Source organism: Dasypus novemcinctus, chromosome 21 (genome assembly GCF_030445035.2).
Source record: "Dasypus novemcinctus isolate mDasNov1 chromosome 21, mDasNov1.1.hap2, whole genome shotgun sequence".
Classification (NCBI taxonomy): domain Eukaryota; kingdom Metazoa; phylum Chordata; class Mammalia; order Cingulata; family Dasypodidae; genus Dasypus; species Dasypus novemcinctus.
The window spans coordinates 9594677-9615571 of NC_080693.1; the positions used below are offsets into that span (position 1 = coordinate 9594677).

General features: G+C 48.8%; 1 long non-coding RNA gene across 6 annotated transcripts in view; it reads right to left on the minus strand.

Annotated features, from left to right (window-relative positions):
* LOC131274948 (uncharacterized) overlaps nucleotides 1–20895 on the minus strand; it is a 114966-nt gene that overhangs the window by 27978 nt on the left and 66093 nt on the right. For 5 of the 6 annotated variants that reach the window (XR_011646740.1, XR_011646738.1, XR_011646741.1 and 2 more), the window contains one exon: nucleotides 4468–4558. The exons of the other annotated variant lie outside the window; for it this stretch is intronic. This is a non-coding gene — a long non-coding RNA (uncharacterized lncRNA). The remainder of the gene's footprint in view (nucleotides 1–4467; nucleotides 4559–20895) is intronic. 6 annotated transcript variants of the gene reach the window in all.

A 20895-nucleotide genomic window follows, 5' to 3' on the forward strand; every position in this document is an offset into this window, starting at 1 on the left:
GAACCTTGAGAATCTTATGTTGAGTGAAGCAACCCAGGCATCGAAGGATAAATACTACATGACCTCAATGATATGAAATAAGCAAACTGCCTCAGAGAGCTAGAGTGTGGAAAAGAGGCTTACAAGAAATCGGGGGGTGGAGGAAGGATGTGAGTTAACGTCTGCAGGGGGGGAATCTGTGATGAGTTGGCGGTAAGTATGAGCACAAAGAAGGGACAAAATGGGGGCAAGGGGTTGCCTTTGGATGGGGCTTTGTGGGTTTGAGGGGGGCTGGGGATGGGCAGAGGGGTAATATTATCCAAAAAATGGGGGGAGGGAGGGGCAACATAGGAACATGGGAGAGTGTCAGGTGTTTGTTGAGAAGAAAATGTTGAGAAACTCATATCAAAGTATAAGTAGGAGGTTTACCTGTTTAAGATGCTCAGGGGGTAAGGTCTGATGCGGGACGGACTCCAGGGGTATAGCTGAAGGCTCATTATGCCAAGGTGGGTAGTACCATTGGGAAGAGATCCAAGAAGTGAGAGTTGGGGGGAACCCACATCCTGGAGAAGACTAATGCCATCAAATAGAGAGAACTGTATCTCTCATGAGAAAGGATGGCTCCCAGGGCAACAGGGCAGTTGAGAAAGTCAGGCCCTGAATACTGCTGCAAGTATCTCTGGACATGGCTTCTTGGGAAATGGAGATTGGCTGGTGTTGTGGACCCCAAGGGGAGGGGAAAATGGATGTGGAATGGATGGAACCAAGGTAAATATGGGGGCAAGAGAGGAGTTTTGTGAGAGTACATGAGGATGAATATAAAACATGTAATATTACACCAAAAAAATATAGGGGATGACAGACTAATAATGTAAACCATTAGGCAAAACATAGGATAACTAAAAAACTTAGAAAACTGTACAACCTAATGTATGGACCACATAGTAAGTACAGCTGTCACCTTGTTTGAAAGCTATTGTCTCGAAATCTCTACATCAGTTTCAGGAAATATGATATGAATAAGTTAAAAGATTATCGCTGCGGAAGGGAAAAGGTTTTATGGTGGATCTGGGGAAGTACTGTATATTGTATATATGAATTTCGGTGATCTAAGACTCTTGTGAAGCTGACAATTTGTTGGGATTCACTTTACAGGAAGTTTTGGATCACAGAGTGACTCAACAATGGCAGTGGAGGAATACTGATATAGGATGTTATTGAGAGGATATATACGGTTGACAGGGAGTTATACAGGGCATATACCCAGGGTATATAGTAATGCCTAGATATACTCATAGTGGAAACAATTAAAAACAACAGCTGAGGGGGTACTGGGCCCCTGGCCGGGGGGTCACTGTCATGGACCCTGGAGGAGCAGTGGCAGTCCCACAGGTGCAATGGGAAGAACCAGGAAGGAAGGACGGCCCAACAGTGGGCTCCTGATACTAATGGCTATGATTTTGAGCCTGTACACCTGCAATAAGAACAAGGCCTAGAGTAGCACTGTGCTTTGGAGTTTCCTCCTGACAGCCTTCATGTTACTCAAATGTGGCCACTCTCAAAGCCAAATTCATCATGTAGATGCAGTGCATTCCCCCCAGCGAGGGCCATGACGCCCGGGGATGAGCCTCCCTGGCACCGAGGGACCACTACCACATACCAGCTGAAGATGCAACTAGAAAATGACCTTGAATTAAAGGTTCAATACGGATCAGCAGAATATCCCTGTCTACATATAATAACATGACTTCAAAATGCTGCTTGACCTAATGTAAGGGGGAAATGGAAAGGAGAAATGAGATTATAAGGCTATGAGTCTCTAAAAAAGAGTCTGGAGGTTGTCAGAAGGAATGCCCTTATGCACAACTGAGCAGAGTCTGAGAGACAGATAAAGTAGATACAACCCCAGGTATTGGTTCTTTTGAGGGATAAAGAGACCCACGGGTTCTATGGTCATAGCAGATGGGGTTCACTGCCATGGCAGAAGGCCCTTCTTTGGAGCCTGTGTTTCTGCGTGATGGAATTGGACTCAGAGGGGATCTCTTTTCACAAGACTTCCATGCTACTTTATTGGAATTGTAATAGGTGCTGGGGTTTAAGATATATTTAGGGGATTTGAATCTCTGGACTGATAATATGACACCCAGGCCCAGAGCCTCAACAGACTTCAGCTCCTACACTTTGATTTATTGGACTTTCCCCACTCAGCTAACATGGAGTTGAAGAAGGTCAACCACCACACCATGGAGCCTAGAGTGTCTACAACTGAAAGCAGGAGGAGTGCATCCAGTATCCATATGGAATCTAAGCCCCCACTTGACATAGATGTGCAATGGACACAACTAATCCAATGTCCACAGAGAAAATGTGGAATGAGTGTGGGAAGGGTAGCCATGGTGGCTGCTGGGTTTGGGGAATGGGAGGAAGAGATGAGATGTGGAGCTGGTTTTGGGACGTCGAGTTGTCCTGGGTGGTGTTTCACGGACAATTACGGGACATTGCAGATCCCCCCAGGGCCCACTGGATGGAACATGGGAGAGTGTGGGCTATGACGTGGATCATTGACTATGGGGTGCAGTGATGCTCAGAGATGTTCTTACCAGGTGCAATGGATGTGTCACGATGATGGGAGGAAGTGTTGCCGTGGGGGGAGTGGGGTTGGGGACGGTGGGGTTAAATGGGACCTCATATTTTTTTAATGTAATTTTTAAAAATAAATAATTAGAAAAAAAAACAAAAACAATGAAAATGACCGATTTTCTTGGCATCCAGGAATTAATGTTTGAAATTCCCTGTCTACACTGAAACTGCTTGACAGAGTCCTTTTGACCCGTGTGCATAATTCCAATTCAGTGACACGAGGATGTCGAGAAAATAGTTTATTAGCAAAGGCCAGCCCATTGCAGACCTGAGGACATTAATTTCCTCAAATCAGTCTCCCCAAGCTGAAAGCTGGGCTGAGCATTATGTGATTTTGTGGGGCTGGTTTTGTATATTGAGGCTGATTAAGTGAGATTGAGTGAGGTAGGAGGAGGTCTTAGCTGAGCATATGCTATTTAAAACATACTGAATTGGAAAATCTGTTAAAGTTGTTCATTGTATTAAATTAAGAAGAGAGTGTGAAAGCCTTTCATTCTGATAATGTTTTTTCCCCTATTTCTAAGTTTAATTTTCTCAGTGTTTTGTGTTTGCATTGGAAATACATTTATATTCTCAAAATATATGTTATGATGTGATTTGAAATTATATAAAAGAAGAACATACTTGGTCATACGTTGCATGTAAGAAAATGGAGGTGCAATGGTAGCTGTATGTGTTTTTTACTATTTTAATGAAGGAAAGTTAACTTTTAGGTCAGGCTTCTCTTAAGTGCACATGTTGCTGCTGACAGAACCAGTTTATTCCAGTTATAAAGTACAAGACCAAATCAAGCTATATTCTGGATCTTGGATTACATCATCTAATCATCTCCTTACTATATATAAGATGAGAAAAGTTTCCTACCAATATGCATAAAGGGGATGGTGTTTTTTTTTTTAAGATTTATATATTTATTTATTTATTCCCCACCCCCATTTGTCTGTTCTCTGTGTCTATTTGCTGCGTTGTCTTCTTTGTCCGTTTCTGTTGTTAGCAGCTCGGGAATCTGTGTTTCTTTTTGTTGCATCATCTAGTTGTGTCAGTTCTCCATGTGTGCGGCACCATTCCTGGGCAGGCTGCACTTTCTGTCGCATTGGGCGGCTCTCCTTATGCGGCACACTCCTCGCGCGTGGGGCTCCTCTACGCAGGGGACACCCGTGTGGCACAGCACTCCTTGCATGCATCAGCACTGTGCATGGGCCAGCTCCACACTGGTCAAGGAGGCCCGGGGTTTGAACCGTGGACCTCCCATGTGGTAGGTGGACGCCCTAACCATTGGGCCAAGTCTGCCACCGGGGGATGGTGTTTTTAAACCAAGAAAAAAGAAACTTCTGTAGGAAATCAGTAGGAAAGGTTGCTTCTGTCAGGACTTAGTCAAGCAATAGCTTCAGCACCACACAAACACAATTGAGCATTGTTATTCTCTCTGCACTGAGCACTATTATCCTCACTCACCACCTCCCAACCCCATCCACCACTCTCTCATTTCCTTCAGTGTCAGTTTAAATGTTAAACCTTCAGAATTCCTCTCTTCCCCCTGGCACTATGTTAGTCTTCCCATGTCCATACATCTGGTGATGACATTTCTCATCTATATTTATTTGTGTTTTTCCCAATGTTTTCTCTCTCCCTCTTGGGACTCACTGCAGCAAAATGGACCTCAGAATCCTAATATAAGGCAGATTCCCATCCAACCATTACATATGACTTAAATTCCAGACTAATTTCTTTTCTACAATAACCTCACTGGCTCCCTGATAGCCTGACTCCAAATATCTACATTCAGATCATTATTTACACAGTAAAGGAGGTCCATCACTCCTGAGGAAACTTCTTTCAGGTACTCACCAGAGCCAAAATATAAAGAGAATCGAGGGACAGTGGGTCCTTATTGAAGATGCTGTCAGTACATTCCAGGGCTCAAAGCTGCTTTCTTGCTCTAGAAAAATCAGATGGGATGGTTACTATTTATGCTGCTAATAACCTCATTAAGCATGTGAGGCAGGCCATATCCTGTGTCAGTGTCACAGAAGAAAAATGTAATCAAATTACACCAAAAAACACATATTTCCCTCTAATTATATAAAAGAGGGTAGATACAGTTAATGAAAATAGGTTATGTCCTTTCATTCTGTAATTCATATATGACCAAAGCAATATTCACGTCTCTATCCCGAGGTCTCAGTCTTGTGGATTCAGGGTTTGGGGCAGTGATATGCAGTGCTTTCAGAAAGAAAAGCAGTGCTGCTTTTTATTTCCAGGGAGACGAGTAAAACAACCAAGTCTCTCATGCTGGAGTGTCAGTATTGCTCTTTATAAGTATAATAGTTATGTGGCCAATACCAATATATTGGTCAATGCAAATATATTTTTCATGCTTTTATATGACAGTTTACTAAACAAGGAAAATACCACACAATATATGTCTCTTCAATTCAGACTTACCTGATGTCCTAAAGGATGTACAATCCTATAAGCCGGTTCAGTAAAATAAAATGGCTGCCTTCATTGGGCATTGCTGGGAATGGACCGCCTTTCCCAGAAGGGTTTTCTGTTGCATCATAACCTGAAATCTGCCCACTTCCCTAGCAACAGCTAACAGCACAAAACCACAAGTCCGCCCACAAGTTTCTGCCAATCCCCAGCCGCCCCGTAGCCCTCACTCCTCCTGCTCTACCCCGCCCTCCTCATTCTCTATATAACCCACTGCACTTCCTTAATAAACCGGACTTGCGTACCAGACCTGGTCTCCGCGGCATTCTTTCTCCCCTCGCCGCGCGTCCTCCACACCTGAGAGCCCCTCTGAGGCTGTCTGCCGCAGCCTCAGACGCCTTTGCGGCCAGCTGACCCCTCCAAACCCCCCCGTCAGCGTCGGGGTGCAAGCCGCCCCAGCCGCAACTGGCGCCCCAACGTGGTGGCAGTTCAAGTCCGGTCCGACGTGACCACTGCCTCACCCCCGTGGGACCTCGCTCCCACCCCTTCGCCGCGCTCTCAAGGTAAGGACCCCCGTTATCGGCCCCCGGCAGAAAAATGGGCGGGCGTCTATCTTCCCGCCAAGCGCCACAAGTCAGAGCGCTTGCTGGCCTCCTAGACACTAATGGCGTTAGAGTTTCCCTCCGCCACCTGCAAAAGTACTGGGATCTCCTCCTGCCTTTCAATCCGTGGCTGGCCACCTGCCACCTTTGGAGCCCAGACACTTACTCGCGTCTCATTGACCGTGTCACCTCCTCTATGGAGCATGAGGGCAGGTCGTTTCCCCCTGGCCTCCTGCCCACGCTTGTGGCCATCCGCGCCTGCCTCCTTGGCGCGCCTGCCCCGAAAGGCGCTTACCAGGTTTCCGCCGGGGCTGCTGCGCGGCCGCTCGACTGCGACCCTGATAAGGGGGACACTCCTGACTTAGATACTGAGTCCTTATCTAGTCAGCTCAATGCCGACCTTGAGCTCCATCCTCTTCGGGACGACCATTATCAGGATGGCGAACTTCCTCTTTCCTCTCCGCCTGAGGGGGGGAGGTCCCTGCCTGGTCGCCAAGATGGCGAACTTCCTCCTTCTTCTTCGCTTGAAAGGGGGAAGTTCCCGCCTGGCCACCAAGATGGCACACTTCCTCCTTCTTCTTCGCCTGAAGGGAGGAAGTATGGGCCCTCAGGCGGAAATCCCGCCTCTCTTTACCCGCCTCTTCCGGTCACTCCGCCATCTTGGCGCAGACCGGAAGGAGAGCGTCCGCCATCTTGGCGCAGACCGGAAGGAGAGCGTCCGCCATCTTGGCGCAGACCGGAAGGGGAGCCTCCGCCATCTTGGCGCAGGGCGGAAGGAGAGCCTCCGCCATCTTGGCGCAGGGTGGAAGGAGAGCCTCCGCCATCTTATAAATCACCGGAAGCCTTGCCGCGGACATTTTGTCCGCCGGAAACTGCTCCGCAGCCATCTTGTTTGCAACCGGAAGGAGAGCCCCCACCATCTTGTTTGCAACCAGAAACTCCTCTGCATCCATCTTGTCCCCCCTCTCAGACAACATGGCCGCCACCTCCTCCTCCATTGGCCGCTCCGCCGGCACCAGCGTCCAGGCCTTGGACCAGTTCAGACACATGGCTGGGCCACTCCGGCCCACCCATGACAGGGGCCACCCCTCACCTCTTCCCTTTGAACCCGGCGCCCTCTCAAGCGTGCCCCCAGCAATGGCTCCCTTTCACCACTGATGAAATTAAAAACCTTAGACGCGCAGTTAAGGAGGATGGCATCGGGAGTCCGTACGCCCAACAGCTGCTCGAGGAACTTGGGGCACAACTTGTTCTCCCCTATGATTGGATTTCACTTGCCCGGGCCATTCTGGCCCCAGGACAGTTCGTGGAATGGAGATGCCACTTCCAGGCAGAGGCTGAGAGGCGCATCGCCGAGAATGCCAGTGCAGGTATCCAGGACCCCCCAGAGGCGTACACAGGCATTGGTACTTTCACCGATCCTGTGCAGTACCGCAATGCGCCCCCCGGTTTTTGGCTCCGGCTTAGAGAACTAGCCCTGCGATCCTTCTGCAATGTCTCCGCCACGAGACCTCAAAAGCTCGCCCAGATGACCCAGGGCAAAGACGAAGATTTTGCTACCTTTGTCGCCCGCGTCATCGAGGCCTGCCAGCGTAAGGTCCGCGGAGAGGAGGCCCAGGTCGCTCTCGCCAAAGATCTCATCATTGAAGGATGCCTCGATGCTTGCCGGCAGATTATCCTCACCATGCGGGATAAGGGCGTCCATGACTGGGTCTTGGCTTGCCGCAACCTTGACCCGCAGGCCACTAGCCTCGCCAAAGCCATCGCCATGGCCCTAGCCATTTCTTCCGGATGCTTCAGATGCGGTGAGACGGGCCACTTTGCCCGAGACTGCCCACAATTGCAGACCGAGAGACCACCCCTCCCAGCATCTGGCAGCCGCCCTCCATCCCGCCCGAGAGGGCCTTCCACCCCATGCCCTCGATGCAGAAAAGGATATCATTGGGCCCACGACTGCCGCTCCGCTCAAAGCCCTCGCCAACCTTTAAACTCCCAGCGGGGCAAGCCTCAGCCCCGCCCCAAAGAGGCCACCCACCAGAGAGCCCCCAAGCCTTGATGTGGACGGTTCCCATCAGAAGCTCCTCCAAGCCTGTCATGGAGCTCAAAATCGAAGGGCAATGGTTAGAGGGACTGCTCGACTCCGGTGCAGAGGTCTCCTGCATCCCGTTTGAAATCGCCGCCTTCAACCACTGGGCTCTTGAGCAGGGGCCTCAGGTAATTGGGGCCACAGGCTCTGCTGAGTCCTGGAGATGCGCCACTCCTATCAAATGGGAGGACCGAGAGGGCCGGCACGGTCGCTTCTGCCCCCTCATCCTCTCCACTGTTGGTGGTATTCTCTGGGGAAGAGATATCCTCAGCCAAACGGGAGCCATCCTCACTACTGAGGCCCTCTCGCTCAGCCTGCCCCCCCCCCTAGCGGGGGCCACTGCTCCCATCACAACGCCTGACCCTATCCCTCTGGAATGGGACACAGAGGAGCCCATCTGGGTTGAGCAGTGGCCCTTGCCATCTTACAAACTGCAAGCCCTCTCCACTCTCGTCGAAGAGCAGTTACGGGCAGGACACATTGAACCTTCCACTAGTCCCTACAATTCACCTGTCTTTGTTATTACCAAGAAAAGCAGTGGCAAATATCGCCTTCTCCATGACCTATGTGAGGTCAACAAGCACATCAAGCCAATGGGATCGCCGCAGCCAGGGTGCCCGCACCCCACCGCTGTCCCTCAGCACATGCACGCGGCCATCATCGACATCAAGGACTGCTTCTTCTCCATTCCTCTCCATCCACGAGACTGCCCACGGTTCGCCTTCATGGTGCCTCAAACAAACCATCGAGGTGCAGCCCAGCGTTACCAATGGAGAGTCCTCCCTCAAGGAATGCGCAACAGCCCGGCCATCTGCCAACTCTTTGTCGATCGCGCAGTCGATCCACTCCGCAAGAAGGCCCACAGGCGCGCCCACATCATCCACTACATGGACGATCTGCTCATTGCCGCTAAGGATCCTCATGAGCTGGAAACTCTCGTCTCGGAGCTTCTCCACAATCTCTCACAGATCGGACTTACTGTTCAGCCTGACAAGATTCACCTTCAATCCCCCTTTCAATTTTTGGGGTTTCACTTTCACCACCATGTTAAGCCAGTAGCACCAAAGCTACAGGTGTCGCCCAAGATGTCTCTAATGGAGCTACAGCAGCTCTGCGGCCAAATCAATTGGCTTCGGTCAGCGCTCCCCATCACCACGGCTCAACTTCAGCCTCTTTTCGAGCTCCTCCAGACTAAGGATCTTCCAGCCGACGCAGTCACCCGCCCCATCGTCATCACTCCAGCAGCCCGAGCGGCTGTGCAGGATGTCAACGAGGCCCTTCAGGCCTGCCGCCTCGAGTGCTACGCCCCAGGACTGCCAATCCTCGCATTGGTTCTTCCCACGCCAGTAACGCCCACTGGACTCCTCTGGCAAGATGGGCCACTGCTCTGGCTACACACTTCCAAGAGTAAGCTCCCAAAAATCTGTCCCTTCACAAGGGCATGGATCGCCCTCGCCTCCGACCTTGTAGGGCTATGTGTGCATACCTACGGAGTTCCTTCTTCCACAATCGTCTGGCCCTTTGACGCCAAGGCTACTACCAACCTGCTCATCCACGACGTGGACATGCAAGTGCTCGCTGAAACTTTCAGAGGCTCTTTCGACAACCACTATCCTCATCACCGACTTCTCCAAGGCCTCTCGCGACTCGCATTCTCCACTCCGTTCCATCCATTGCCGGCCAGGAAACCTCTTCCACATGCAGTAACGGCCTTTACAGATGCCTCAAAGACCTCCTATGCTGCGGTCATCTATTCACCTGGTTCCCCAATGCCACGAACCCTTGTGTTTTCGAACGCGTTCTCCGTCCAAGTCGGAGAACTGCTCGCAGTCGCTGTTGCTCTGCACACCTGCCCCAACCAGCCGCTCAATATCTTCACAGACAGTTTATACACCCTGCAGGTGTGCCATGCCTTGCCTCTTGCCACCTTCTTCCCTACGGATACAGCCATCGATAGGGCGCTTCAGTTCCTCCAGCACCAATTAGAAGCCAGAGACCACCCTTGGTTCATCACTCACATCAGAAGTCACAGCGGCCTCCCTGGCCCGCTAACCGCTGGAAATCAAGCCGCCGACCGCGCTGTCCAGCCATCACCAGCTCAGGCGTCACCAGCACAGCACGCTGCGCTCGCCTGCCACAGCATGCCTTGCACATGCCAACCACGGCACACCGCACTTGCCAACCACAGCGTGCCCTGGCCGCTTTATCTTGGGGACGTTGTCAACCAGGCCAAGCTACTGCATGCGCAGTTCCACTTCTCAGCGCGCTCAATTCATAAGCTCTTTCCCAATCTGCCCATGGAAACCTGTAAGCACCTCATGTGCTCTTGCCGCACCTGCGCGCCTCTCTTACTCCTCGGCCCATTACAGCCACAGGGCGTCAACCCGCGAGGTCTTCGCCCAAACTCCCGATGGCAAATGGACGTTACTCATGTCAACTCTTTTGGAAGACTCAAGTTCCTGCATGTTGCCATCGACACCTTCTCGCACATGTGCTACGCCCTGCCCCTTCCAGGAGAAACAGCCAAACACGCCATCCGTGCGCTACGCCAAGCCATCCTTTTTATGGGCGTTCCATGGGACCTCAAAACAGACAATGGCCCCGCTTATCGGAGCTCCGCCTTTGCTGCCTTCCTACAAATGTACAAGATCACACATCATTTCGGGGTTCCCTACAACCCACAAGGACAAGGCATCGTCGAGCGCATTAACCAACAGCTCAAGCTCCTTATTCACAAAGAGCAAAATGAAGCTCCTCTAAAGCCACCAGGAGACGTTGTTATCGCCTGCTTAATTCACTTGAACTTGCTCACATTTGACAAGAAAGGCCTTTCTCCCACCCACAAGCATTGGGGCCCCATGTGGCATCCCACCCAAGCCCCTCTTGTCTATTGGAAAGACCCCCAAACTAACCGCTGGCAACGACCAGCCCCCCTCCTTGCCCAAGGGCGAGGTTTTGCTTGTGTCTTTCCAGATTCTGAGCCGCAGCCCCTGTGGATCCCAGCTCGTCTGATCCGTCCTGCCACAGTGCCTGCAACGGACGACACCCCTTCACCCGACGATCTGGCACCCTTCACCGCCGTCCGACGCACGCCGGTGCCAGCACCTCCAGAGAACGCTGCGCCTGCGCCATCAAGCAACGGTCCACCACCGAGCACCCCCTCTTCGTTCGCCCCCCGAGACGACTACGCCAATGGAGCAGAGGACTGAAGCTCATCTGTACCCAGTCCTTCTCCTCCTCCTTCCTCTTCTCCTGCCTATCTTCTCCAACCCCTCACACCAACCCTTCAACTGGACGCTCACCCTTTGGCAGCAGGAAAAGCTCCTCGCTGTAAATGTCACTGCAAGCGCTCCTTCCTTCACCGTGCACATCTGTAATCTCACCAACCTAGCTTACACGTCCAGTTATAGCAGTGCCTTCGATAGCTGCTCCCTTCATTGCTATACTTCACCCCCATCGCGCCGCAGCAGGCGTACCCCTGCAGCCACGTACGGTGCGGGCCTCCCCAAAAAGTGCCGTGGCCCCAATGATAACCATTTCTCAGGTTTCTACATCTGTCCATCCACTGCCAGAGGATGCCATGACCCTGCACACTATTACTGCCCTTCCTGGGGGTGCGAGACCATCGCCTATGGATGGTCCGGTGCCCCTAACAAAGACCCCTATATTAAGCTCATCCACAGCAGCGCAAACTGGCGCTCCGTCACCCTACGAGTCAAAAATCCCCTAGATCCAGTCTGGCTGTCTGGCCGCACGTGGGGAGTCCTCCTGTATGCAACCGGCTACGACTACGGTGCCTTTATCATTATAAAAAAAGAGCCGATTCCCACACGTTCCATCCCAGTGGGCCCAAATCAGGTTCTCAATCCTCCACAGGCACAGCCTCCCTCTCCCCCCCACTCCGCCTCACCCTCTCCCTCGCCCAGCACCCCCCTCGCTACTGCCCCCCTTACCTCCCACAACCCCAAGTCTTGCTTACCCCCTACTCAGTATTCTAGCCCTCTCATTAACCTAATTAGAGCCTCCTACATCTCTCTGAATATCTCCCACCCCAACCTAACTGCAAACTGCTGGCTTTGTCTCTCTCCCTCTCTTCCTCTATATGAGCCCGTTGCCACTAACCTCGCCTTCACTGAATCCTCTGAACATAATCCTGCTGAATGCAATTGGAACGCCTCTTCTATCCCCTTAACCTTTCAATCTGTTTCCTCCACAGGGCGCTGTGTTCATTCTCGCCAAGGTCCCCATCCCCTCCTAAATGCCTGCTCCAACTACTCCTCTCCCAACATTTCCGCCAAATTCTTAATCCCCCTTAACACCTCCCAATGGCTTTGCACCTCCACCAGACTAACCCCCTGCCTCAACGTCGCTACCCTCAACGCCACCAATGAAACCTGTCTACTCATTCTCCTAGCCCCTCGAGTCCTTTTCCACAGTGACGAAGAGTTCTTCTCCGCCCTTCAGAGTCACAAACTCCCTGCTCACCTCCAGAAGAGAGAACCCTTCACCATCCTCACAGTTGCTACCCTTCTAGGTCTCGCCGGGGCAGGCACGGGAATCGCCGCTCTTACCACACAATCCTCTTCCCTTTCCCCCTCAGGCAAGCTGTCGACAGTGGACAGTGATATCTCCCACCTCCAAGTCGCTATCTCCCATCTTAAAAACTCTCTCAATTCCCTTTCTGAGGTAGTTCTCCAAAACCGCCGGGGCCTTGACCTTCTCCTCCTCAAGGAGGGAGGCCTTTGTGCCACCCTTGGAGAAGAGTGCTGTATATATGCCAATTCTACTGGCCTTGCCGAGGACAGCCTAAGAAAGGTCCAAGAAGGACTAGAGCGGCACCAAAAAGAGCGTGAAGCCGCTAACTATTTTTCCGGAGTCTTCCATACCCTCCTCCCATACCTCCTCCTTCTCCTAGGCCCGCTAATAATAATTCTCCTAGCTCTTACCATAGGGCCCTGGGCTGTCAAGAAGATCATCCAGCTCGCCAAGGACCAAACCAACGCAATCCTCACGTCCTTTGTGCGCATCCAGTACCATCAGCTCGCCACTGAAGACAGCCCCCCCAAAGAGCCCTGCTCAGCCCGCCCCAAGAAGAAATCAAGAACAACCCAACACCTAAAAACCCCACAATGCATCCCATTGCTCCCCCAGCCCGCACTTTCCCCACCTTAACAGCCAACTTCACTCCCCTCCCCAGCTGCCGCCACCCTAGAACTGCTTAACAATCAATAGGGAGCAGGGGGCGGGGCAGGCCCGAGTCTGAATGGCAAGCATAGCCGCACCTAGTGGGGGAAGTGCGCAGCCCACCACTCACGTGTAGCACAGCTGGTCTGTTCTGCTTGCCTGCCACTCTTTGGACCTGCCACTCGCCCCCTGTTAGCGGCCAACATAGCCAGCACACGTCCATAAGTACACACCCAAGCAAACCTCTCACCTATACCCCCCCTAATAAAAAAGAGAAAAGGGGGCAAATGTTGCATCATAACCTGAAATCTGCCCACTTCCCTAGCAACAGCTAACAGCACAAAACCACAAGTCCGCCCACAAGTTTCTGCCAATCCCCAGCCGCCCCGTAGCCCTCACTCCTCCTGCTCTACCCCGCCCTCCTCATTCTCTATATAACCCACTGCACTTCCTTAATAAACCGGACTTGCGTACCAGACCTGGTCTCCGCGGCATTCTTTCTCCCCTCGCCGCGCGTCCTCCACGCCTGAGAGCCCCTCTGAGGCTGTCTGCCGCAGCCTCAGACGCCTTTGCGGCCAGCTGACCCCTCCAAACCCCCCCATCAGCGTCGGGGTGCAAGCCTCCCCAGCCGCAGTTTTCCAGAAGTCAAAAACAATTGTTCTCCAGGGACTTTCTGAGAAAATGGAACACATCCTAAAGAGCTGCAGATAATCAATACTTGGTGATAAAAATTCCTTTGGTCCTGTAGAGATAGCTTAGCAGAACAGACAAGCAAACCATACTATTCAAGGTATATCTGCTCCCCACATTGTAAAGCACCACCTATGTAAAACTGAAGCAACATCAGCCAAAAACAACATTGCTTCATTTGCTTCCACCTTCTCCTTATATGATTTTCCCTTTTCCACTTCCTCTCCAGAGCACCCTTCTGTTTTCTGAATCAAATGATCCTGATTCATGAACCATGTAATATAGTATATGTGATGGTTAGACTATTGTGTCAACTTAGCAAAGTAATTGTGACCAGTTGTTTGGTCAAGCAAGCAGTGGGTTAACTGTAATGTAAGGGCATTTATGGACTTTAGTCACCATTGACTTTACTACTCTAGTAAATCATAGATAGCTGTTTACAATTACATCAATCAGGCAGATTGCCATCAGCAATGAGTGACCCTTTATCCAATCACTTGAATACCTTAAAAGGGGAAGTGATGCCAGCATTGAGTGAGAATTTCCCAACTCATCTATGGACAGCTAACGACTCCCAGAACTCATCAAGAACCTTCAGTGGAAGAGAGGTTCAACTATGGCAGAAGAGGAACACTGGTGTGGGGTGTTATTAATGGGGGGCACATGGTTGAGAAGGAGTTCTCCAGGGCATGTATACAGGGAACATAAAAATGTCTGGATAGCAGTTATAAATGACAACTGAGGGAGTGCTGAGTTCCTAGCCAGGGGAGCTCTATCACATTCCCCAATGGAACAGCAACAATCCCCCAAGTGCAATGGCAAAGACCAACAAAGAAGGATTTTCCAACAATGAGCCCTTGATACTGATGACTGTGCTTATGAGTCTGTGTGCCTGAAATATGAACTAGGCCTAGATCTGCAGGGTGCCTAGGAGTTACCTCCTGAGAGCCTCCATGTTACTCAAATGTGGCCACTCTCTAAGCCAAACTCAGCGTGTAAATGCATTAAATTGTGCCCAGTGTGTGATATCACTCCTGGGGATGAACCTCCCTGGTGCTGAGGTATTACTACCAAGCACCAGCTGGTGCTATACATAGAAAGAGACCTTGAATGAAAGGGTCAACTCAGACCAGCAGAATATCTCAGCCCATATGTAGCATCATGTGTTAAAAACTGCTTTTTGACCTTGAATAAAATGGGGAAATGGCAAAGACAAATGAGTTTATATGGCTAAGAGTCTTCAAAATATAGTCAGGGGGTCATCAGAGGGGTTATGATTATGTACTCCTCAGGGACCCCAGAAACAGCCAAAGTGGATACAACTCCAGGTACAGGTTCTCCTGAGGGCTGCAGAGGCCCACAGGGATATGATCATGGCAGATAGCTCTGGAGCTCAGTACCATGTCAGTGGGCCCTACTTTGGAGTTTGTGTTCCTCAGTGTGATGGAGTTGGACTCAGATGTGACCTTTCTTCTGTCTTTTACTCTTTTACTGAACCTTTGGTTGGTGCTAGGGTTGGTGTATGCTCAAGAGACTTGAATCTCTGGACTGTCCAAGTGCCAGCAGGGCCCTGGGCCTCAGCAGAGTTGCAATTCCTACTTTCTGGTTCATTGGACTTATGCAGGTCAGCTAACAGGGAGGTGAAGATGGTCAGTCACCACACCAGGGAACTGAGAGCGCCTACACCTGCAAGCAGGAGAATTGCATCCATCATCCATGTGGAATCTAAGCCCCGTCTCAGTATAGAGGTGGAGGGGGCATCACTATCCCAGGGTCCACAGAATGGAGGAGTAAAATATGGATTAGAGTGGACTTACTGATATTCTACTATAAAACTTTTGTGACTACTATTAGAAGAAATTGTATCATTGATGGGGTCAAAGTGACCACAGTAGTTGCTGAGGGCAACTTCCCACTCCCTAGAGGGAAGAAGAGATGTGATGAGGGGACATATTTTTGGGACTTTGGAGTTGTCCTAAATGATATTGCAGGGTCAGATGCTGGGCATTATATATCCTGCCATAACCACTGAATGTACTGTGGGAGAGTGTGAACTACAGGGTAAACTATTATCCACGTGGTGCAGCAGTGCCCCAAAATGTGTTTGCTGAGTATTATGAGTGTGCCAAAATGATGGGGGAGGTTGTTAGTGTGGGAGGAGTGGTGGGGGGGATGGGGAGTATAGGGGAACCTCTTATGCTTTTTATCATGTAACCTTTTTTGTGATGTATATATCTTCAAAAAAATACAATTTACAGAAATGATGGGGGTGGGGGGCTGGGGGCGTTGGGAAATGGGGGTAGGTTATATGAGAATCTCATTTTTTAAAATGTAACATTCTATGTGCTCTATTAACTTTAATAAATTTTTTTAAAAAAAATTTAGAATAAAAAAATGAAAAGAACCTTCAGTGGACTTTCATTGGAGCCCCTGGTTGTAGCCTGCCTGCAGAACCTGCACTTGTGCAACCCCACAGTCACGTGAGGGACTCTGATAAAATCTCTTACTATTGACAGATATCTCTTGTTGATTCTGTTCCCTAGAGAGCCCTGACAAATACAGTGTGAGACCCTAACTTTCAAGAAAAGATTTTTTAAATCAAGCCTAAAATATTAAAGGTGCCAGGAATTGTTTATCTCCTTTATTGATTTGACTATACATAGGGTATGTTTCAACTATTTTTATATAAAATCAAACATTTGAATTTCTTTGGATATCTCCTGAGAGAAAGAAAAAAAATTATTTGTGAAGAAAACTCAGGCAAAATATTTTGATTTTCGGTAAAGTAATTATTTCCAAAAGGAATATTTTGACTTGCTTAATACTTACTTCTGAAATTAAGAGTATATACTCTAGCGGTGGACTTGGCCCAGTGGTTAGGGCATCCATCTACCACATGGGAGGTCCGCGGTTCAAACCCCGGGCCTCCTTGACCCGTGTGGAGCTGGCCCATGTGCAGTGCTGGTGAGTGCAAGGAGTGCCCTGCCATGCGGGGTATCCCCACATAGGGGAGCCCCATGCACAAGGAGTGCACCCCATAAGGAGAGCTGCCCAGCATGAAAGAAAGTGCAGCCTGCCCAGGAATGATGCCACATACACGGAGAGCTGACACAACAAGATGACGCAACAAGAAAAGAAACACAGATTCCTGGTGCTTCCTGACAACAACAGAAGTGGACAAAGAAGATGCTGCCAATGGACACAGAGAACAGACAACTGGGGTGGGGTGGGGGGAGTGAAATAAAAAAATAAATAGATCTTTAAAAAAAAAGAATGTATACTCTGTTATTTTTGAAGCAAACATTTTGCATAATCAAATATTCAATTTTAGGCTTCTTTATATGTTTCTATAGTTTTACACCTAGTTACACTGCAACAATCTAAAGGCAAGTGTGGTACTCTTTTTGTCATAAGTGAATGTTGGTTGCATGAGTACTAGGATTCAGACTTGGGCCAGGGAGGGGAATTACACTGGCAAAACAGATCATCTGCCCATGTGACACATGCTGTTCAGTTTGGAAGAGATAATTTAAAGAAAAATGAGTGATATACTTTAGATACCTAGCCATATATACTTAATTTGTGGTGATAAAGTCTTCTTGGAAATTTAAGAAATTTTGACCATAAAGCTTTCACAGGGGAAAGTTCTAAAATTTTTGGTGGAAGTAATAATAGTTTTGGAGGTTGTTGTTTTTTTCATTCTGAGGGAACACGTGTGAAATCCTGAAACACCTGAGAACCTGCTGTGCGTGAGGAATTGAGAGCACCTGGCTGGCAGCTGAGCGTGATAGCCTGGGCTGGAGAGGAGGGCAGGCTGGTTGGCTACAAGCCTGAAGACCATGGTGAGCCCAATGGTCCCAGTCTGATTATTGGAAAATACTGAAGTATGAAAGTGATGGAGTGACCTGATTAGATATGTGTGTGCATGTGTGCAGAGAGCCTTTTGCTGCAGAAGGTAAAAAAGAAATTAAAAAGACTATTAGTGAATTTCAAAATTAGAACTTTATCTGGTATAGACTGTCAGTAGTTACACTGTTGAAAAAATTGCAAATTAAATGATTTCATGACTCAATGCATCTCTGTCAAATATTAAATTATCTTCTGCTGGACTCAGAGCTTTGTTTTCTGTTTTTCCTTCAGCATAATTTTTTAGTTGTTAATCAGGGGCTGTACAATTGTCTCCCTGGTGTGTTTGTTGTTTCTGTGAGATTAGAGGATATATCCTTTGAGAACTTTGCTTTGATACTTTGGTTTTGCTCAAGGTAAGCTGGAGAGGGTGATACTGATGAGCCAAATGCTCATGTGATCTTGACCCCTATTCCCAACTCCAGGTCATGGCCACTGTCTGCAGTCCTCACTCTGAAAGGATCCTTGTCTACTTATGCTTCCTTCCAGAAGTATTGCCTGCTTAAAAAGAAAAGATGCACGTGAAAGGCTGAGTGTAGAGCTGGAAGGGGACAGGGAAAATAAGAAGATGAGTTAGAGAGTGAGAAACACAATAAATGAAAAGAGAGGTCCCAGATCTCTGAGGGAGGATTCCAGGTCCAAGACCATTGTGCAACTAGAACTCTCCTTCCTCCTCCTCCTCCTCCAGCCCATTCCCCACTTTCCAGTCCGGCACAGCCTGGCTGCCCCTGTTCCTTCTCCAGGTGCTGAGCCTGGGTCCACAACCCCATATGATAACCAGAGCACAAAGCTCCTTCCTCCAGTCCCTGCTGTTTCTTCTATTTATTTAAAATTTTAACTGTCTTTTGTTTTAAAGATACATAGATCACAAAAAAATGTTACATTCAAAAATATAAGCAGTTCCCATATACCCCACTCCTCCCACATCAACAACCTCTGTCATCATCAGCAGCTTCTTTCATCAGTGGGACACATTCACTGCATTTGGTGAATACATTCTGGAGCGCTGCTGCACTGCATGGATTATGGTTGACATTGTTCTTTGCTGCTTCACACTGCATTAGCCAACTTTCAAGCTCTTGCTTTCTGCCCAAGCCCAACACACATCCCTTTGGTAAAGCAATGGATTTGGGGAGGTTACCCCAATGCTTAATTCACTGGTGTGGCCCAGTGTCCACACAATGCCAGTATGAAGGCTTGTATAGGTGAAGAGGAGAAAAAGTGCTTTGTGGGTACTGCACATCCAGGCATCTGGATCTGCTCCTGGAGGAATCCCCCTCCTTCTCAGTCTATTCCCAGGGTCAGAGCATCCCACCTCCCAGCCACCCACCAATCTTGCTAGAATCCTAGATGGTTTAAATCTGGACCTGCATCCTTGTATGTTCTGATACCAGCCATTAATCACCACAATTTGATGGGAATCTGGGATGGATTAAAGTTCTGACAGTGTCCACTCTCTCCTTACCACATTCTCTAATATTTTCTGAGATAAAACATGTTTCCCTCCAGTCAGGTGCTGGTCACAGGAGCAGTTCCTGGCTCTTCATTAGCCACGCTGTAGGGGTGGTTGGGAGAAGGCATTCATGCCCATCAGTATATCCAGTGCTCCTGTACACACAGTCTGAGTGGGCGCAGTGCTTTTCATGCCTGCTCTGTAAACACAGCTTCATGTCAGACAAACGTGCTGTACCCTGCCAGCCATCCCACCCAATGTCGCTCTTTCCCCATGAGCCATGTCTGGGGGATAGGTGCCTACCGAAGGTCAGAGGAAAGCCATTTCCCCTCAGAAGAGTATCAGGTCCAGCCCCTTTCTCTCCTACCCTCATACTCAACTTGTGTGCCCCTGCAACCGTAAGATGACCTCAGTCTCAGGGCAGGAGTCAAGACAAAGCTCACCCTCTCAGAACACAAATGGTGGATGACTCCCAGCTCAAAGCTTATATCCCAGGGTTTGCTGCTGAGTGTGAGGAGCTGGAAGCACGTTGCTACACAAGGTGGCCCTGTATGTCTCCTCGGACCTGGCTTCTGCACCAGGGATGGCCTAGGAAGAATCAGGATTCCTTGCCCACCCCTTTGGCTTTGCTCCCCTCTTACATCTATCTGGAAGGTCTACTTATCTGGTGATAGAGGATGAAGGTGGAGCCCCAATACCTATGACATGAGCATTGGCATAAATGGGGTACTGGCTTCTTCTCATAGAATGGGCAACACATAGTTGGGAATTCTGTATCACATTGATTACACTGACACTGGATTACACTCATCTGAGGATTCTTTCATTTGTTTGAAGGTTAGAGTTGAGGCTGGAGAACCTTGCATATTTGTAACATTTTTAGTGTGAATTTTATCTTGTCATCTAAGGGCAATTTATTGATGGAATGCTTTCACACACACATGACATTCGTATGGTTTCTCTCTATTGTCATCTAAGGTTAGAACAATTACGGAGTGTTTTCTCATATCTGGCATTCATATTGTTTCTTTCCAATGTGAGTTTTCATGTTATCTAACATAGACAGATGAGAGAAAGTTCCCCATATAAATGATATTCATAGGGTTTCTCTCAAGTGTGAATTCTCTCAGGTTCCTGAGGAGATTGGAAGGTTGGCTGAATGCTTTCCCACACAGATGTCATATAATTTCTCTCCAGTGTGAATTCTCTAATTTTATCTAAGCACACAAGTTCTTCTGAAGGCTTCCTCACAAAGACAATAGTCATAAAATTGAACTGTCATGTGACTTTGCTTTTATGTTCATTACAGGATCACTGGTCACTGAGGGTTTTTTAACTTGGAGTTGTCCCAAATAATATTGCAGGGACAGGTGCTGGAGATTATATATCCTACCATAACCCACTGAATGGACTGGGGGAGAGTGTAAACTACATTGTAAACTATAATCCATGCTGTGTGGCAGTGCTCCAAAATGTATACACAAAATGCAGTGAAGGTGCCACAATGATGAAAGAGGTTGATGGAGGAGTGGGGTGAAGTGGGGGTGAGGTATATGGTAACCTCTTTTATTTTTTAATGTAACATACTTTGTGATCCATGTCATCCAAAAAATACAATTAAATTTTTAAAAAAAAATTAAGTTCACTGTCTGGGACTTTGAAAAAAAGAACAACTGGGCTGACATAGGGCTTCTTTACCATGTGTGTTGGCACATATTGAGTAAATTTGAAGTTGTGATGGAAACCTTAACCAAATCATTGATTAAAATGGATTCTCTCCAATGAGAAAAATCTGTTGTTGGGAAGGAGAAGAGACATGATAAAATATTTTCTTGAATATATTCATTAATTCAATTCTCTGTATAGAATTCTAGACTAATCATTCATTTGGGACTCCAGAGAGATTCTTTTATGTACATGCA